Source organism: Oratosquilla oratoria, chromosome 18 (genome assembly GCF_046742065.1).
Source record: "Oratosquilla oratoria isolate Oo_2021 chromosome 18, ASM4674206v1, whole genome shotgun sequence".
Taxonomy (NCBI): domain Eukaryota; kingdom Metazoa; phylum Arthropoda; class Malacostraca; order Stomatopoda; family Squillidae; genus Oratosquilla; species Oratosquilla oratoria.
This window is the reverse complement of record NC_134794.1, coordinates 40,041,001-40,046,198: the sequence shown is the minus strand read 5'-3', so window position 1 is coordinate 40,046,198 and position 5,198 is coordinate 40,041,001.

Below are 5,198 nucleotides of genomic sequence, written 5' to 3'. Positions count from 1 at the left end.
CCGTGGTCATTGTCTTGCCTGTCCTTCCTGTGTAAGGTCATTGCATAGGGATTGTCAGCGGGGAGGACTTCACTCTCTAGGGTCTAGGTCGTTACCTGAGGACCCCTCGCCCCTCTGGTTTTATTTCAATATCACGCAAACATAAATTCTATTTCTTTCTTTCTTTATTTTTTATTTATTTTTTATTTTGAAGATTATTTTTGTATGGAATTATTACATTACGTTAGATTAGGTTAGGAGCCATTGGACAAGTTTCATGTTACATATCCGTGTTTGCGTGATCCTGGAATTCTACCTCCCCCATCTGTCGCCCACTCTCTTAGACGCATAAAATCATTTGTCTTTAGCCAAAATAAAAGATGTAAAAGCGGTAATTGTGGCGAAGGGGTTAATATAAAATCTGAGCCAAGTCTCTTACCTTATTATAATGTCCAGGTCATAAGTCTGAATGGTGTGATGAAGGGCGGCTGGTTTGATAGTAATGCTGCGGAAGTTTATTACCAAGGTTCTCAGTACTGATGTGGTTTTGTGTATTATTGAGTTTTGTGATTGTGTGGATGTATTTATGGGGGCTACTGGTGGGGTAAGTATTTTTGGGTCTTGGAAGCGAAACTGGGGTGATGTACCAGGATTTGGATCTATTGCAGAGTTGTTTTGGTGTGGAGTGGCGTGGTCGCATGGCCTTCAGAGAAGAGTTATTTTTTTTATTTTTTTGTCTTGCGTTGAAGAGGACTTGTCAATGTCTCGCCTTTTCCTAACATTTCCTATTCAACTAGATGAAACGGGATGATCAGGAGACCGAGGTTGGGGTGTGGAAGTATTGGGGGATAGTGTCTTGAATCTATTTAATGTGTAAAATGAAGATAGTAAATGTAGGAAAAAGGAGGAGGGAGCACCATAGTCCCAGTAGATTTACGTAAGGCTCCGACCAACTATTGTTATCAGGGATCAATTGCAGAATTCCCCTCTAAACGCACTTGGAGTGGGGATTGTACAATTGAGTGTTACTAGGGTGGACATTCTACAGTTGATTATGGTTCGTGATATATAACCTAACTTGACCTTACCTAACATTCTACAGTTGATTATGGTTCGTGATACATAACCTAACCAGACCTGACCTAATCTAACCAAACCTAGCCTATGTTAATTAGCGTAGAGAGTCTACAATTGATCAGTGTGGAAGGAAATTCTACGATTGAGTGTAGCTGGGATGGAAATTCAACAGTTGATTAGTGTAAAGGGGAAAGGTGGATTCTACAATTGACCCGATATTACTAATCCATCGAACGCCGCCGTGAAGCCCCCGACACAGCTGACATGATATCAGCCGCGATGCGTGGAGATTTCACAGCAGCGGTCACACTGGATGCCCCTCTGGCCCCATTTCACCGCACGCCTGAGAAGCTGACAAGAGTTCTTTGGGGCCCGAGGTCCGGGGATGATCAGAGTCCCAATGTGACCATATAACATAAGTAGCAACAAGTTCCAAGAATCCGAAAGATAATTCTTAATTTTGATCACCCTAGGTCCCGGGATTCCGGCTTAGATTCCCCAAGAAGGTGTACGTGTTTCTGTATATGAATGGGTCAGGCATTAGTGTTTGTGTTATGTGGATGTCCTTGCAGTTATTGTATGTGTTATTCGTCTAGGTTTGTGTCCCGCACATTTTGTGAATCTGCACATATTATGAATATTCATAAAATGTGCAACACCATTCCTGAATTCATTATTGGTAGCACAGATAACGAATCCAATAGACATGCACACATCAGGAAGATTCGTAAAATAATAGATCAGGTTAGGTGCCTACACACCTCAGTATCACTCAAGTATTTTTTTTAGAAGTGCACATTTACACGGTATAGCATTAGAAAATTATTTATTATAATTGCAAAATATAATACATCAACGTAATATACGTTTTTCTTGGCGGAAATTAATGACAAAAAACCTTGCTAAAAGCAAATATATCTATCAAAACATGGCGTATCATTCACCCGCCGCGACTTCGTTAGTAAATCGGTTTTAACACAATTTTTCGTTGTAAATTTCCACCAAGAAAAACGCATAATACGTTGATGTACGTGTTATAATTGACAAAATTATTAATTCTGTATTGCTATATCACGCAGGTGTGCACTTATAAAAAAATACCGTTACTCATAACAGATGTCCGATTTTCCCATCTTCATCTAGCACCTCTATAATGTGTGCATGTCTAATAGATACGTTATCTCTGTGCCCAATTATGGATTCATTATTGGTGCTGCATGTTTTCCGAATACTCACAACCTGTGCAGATTCACAAAATGTACGTGACAAGTTGTACTTGTGATTATAAATGTTGTATTATTATGATTTATATCCATGGGTAACACTAAAACTTAAAGACACTGTAAAAGTTTTAATGACACTGAAACTGAAAAATCAGCTGACGAATAAAAACAGTCAAGTGGCTGTCGTCTGTCACCTGTCCGGCCCAGGTATAAAAAAAAATAAACTATATAATCCAACAAAGACTAAATGTGCATATAATAATGATACTTATGCTTGTAATGTGACGCTATTCGATGAAGGGTCAATGCTGAATACGGTAGAAATGAAGGGAAAGTGGAGGCTGGAGGATAAATCACACACGTCTTACTTTTGGGACCGAGCACTTGAAATCTCGGCAGAAAACGGAACTTAATATAAATCAGTTGGTGAAAAAGCTACACATTTAATTTGAAAAATAGCAGCCTGTGTCGTCCTGAACATGTCCAATATTTGGTATAACCATTAAATTTTATGTAGGTAGGCATCGACTCTTGTTAATATTGAATAAACAACATAGGAAAGCAAGGACAATCTAGCGTAGTCAGTCCTTAAGCTTTTCTGTGATGGAGATAATTTAATTTACGTGCTCTATGATTCCGGCTATGATTACACCAAACTCGCTTATTCTTTGTAAACAAACCTTGTATTCTGTTTTCTCGTTTAGCTATCACGGTTGTAAAATAATTGTAGATTATATTCTAGGGGGCCATACACGAGCACTTTACTCCAAGATCAGTAAATCAAAAGAAGAAATAACAGGTGACGAAGCATAATGAAATTAGAAATACCTTATAAATTTCTCTCGTTTTCATCCATTTATCTTTATTTACATATTTGTTTTTCCTTTTATTTTTCATTTTCATATTTTTGATAGCCAAATCATGTGCATCCCTAATTCCTGTCTAATTGCTCTGATCGTGCGTAATGCAGCAAGGCATAGCTCTCCCACAGTAGGGTAACGACAAATATAATTTGTTACCCTCAATAGTGTCATGATTTGAAGATTTCCCTTCACATCCAATAAGAAATGATTTAAAGAATAAAATCATCCATTCCGGCTACATCATCCTTGCATCCATTCATAATATCTTTCCATTCTTCCCGATTTTTGTAACTCTCTTCCATGCTCGACAGGCATTTATCTCATATCTAGGACACTCTTCATCCGAATATACGGTTATATTTCAGATAAGATAATGGGACCACAAGAAGATTCAAATCTCTTTATAGTATCAGAATCTTTTCACTATGAAATTCAATCACACAATACTTCATTTGTTCCTTGGAAAAGAGAAACGAACAATATCTGATATCAATTGGAATTATGACTATTTATTTCAGTTATACATAAAGAACTGTTACACACAAAAAGTCACGAAAATATTATTTGCATCATTAACCTAGTTGTATATATATATATATATATATATATATATATATATATATGTATATATATGTGCATATATATATATATATATATATATGTGTGTGTGTGTGTGTGTGTGTGTGTGTGTGTATATATATATATATATATATATATATATATATATATATATATGTGTATGTGTGTGTGTGTGTGTGTGTGTGTGTATTATATATATGTGTATATATATGTGTGTGTGTATTATATATATATATATATATATATATATATATTATATATATGAATATGTACATACATACACACACACACACACACACACACACACACACACACACACACACACACACACACACACACATATATATATATATATATATATATATATATACATTATATATATATATATATATATATATATTTATATACATATATATATATATACATTAGCTTTTCTTGTTCATTTTAATTGGTTAGTTGATGTAGCAGTGGGTTTGATCTAGAATTTCTATCTATTTCCAGTGTATCACTCTTGTTTTGTTTAGTTTTGTGTTTCGTATAATTTGAAATTCGTTCAACATAATTTCATTTCTGTTGTTGGTGTGCTACATTTAATATCTAAATTTCGTGAATTGTTTTCAATTTGCCTTCTATTCAGTTGTAGACCTACTAAGTTGATTTTATTCCTCTGAAATGCGGTAATGTTCTATATACTATTTTTTTCAGTTGTCCTGTGTTATATACATTCTTCTGTGTTTCCTGGCTATTGTCATATATGTCTTTGTAGTACTTTGTGCTATAACACACTATTAATACAATTGTTCCCATTCCCTGGGTAAAAAATTCGTATCATGATTAAAAGTACTATGCTCTACTGTACCGTTGGTTATCTGGTTTAATGTAAGCGTAATGAAATCCCCTTTCATTAAATAATCGTCACCAAAGTGACTGTAACTGTCAGCAAAGTGACTGTCAGCATGAAAACGGTCAACAAAACTCCTTTCTGTCCAAATTTCGTTTACAGATCGAATGCTGTCTGCAGAAAATGCTCCGATCGTCAAAGGCGGACAACCAAGATTGTGACAACACTCCACTGATCGTGTGCAGTTTACCAATCCAATACACATTTAAACAATCATTTATGGACAAACGCTCATTCTCACATCCTGCCCTAACTCCTGAATTTAATCTACAAATTAAACTTCCTTCCTTTAACATGTAATATATATTTTACTTTACAATAATTGCCTTACAATAAATTTAATGTGATAGAATGCAGGACCAGAGATAAGATTTTTAAGAGTACATATACACATACAAAGATACACATGTATATAATGCGTACATTATACACACACACACACACACGTTGTGTGTGTATATACAGAATACATAAACACGTGACTGATTTTTTTTCTTTAGATATATGTTTCTTATAAATGAGGACCTATTCTATCAATTAAATTTCATTTATATGGTGTTCCAGCCACCCTCAGGC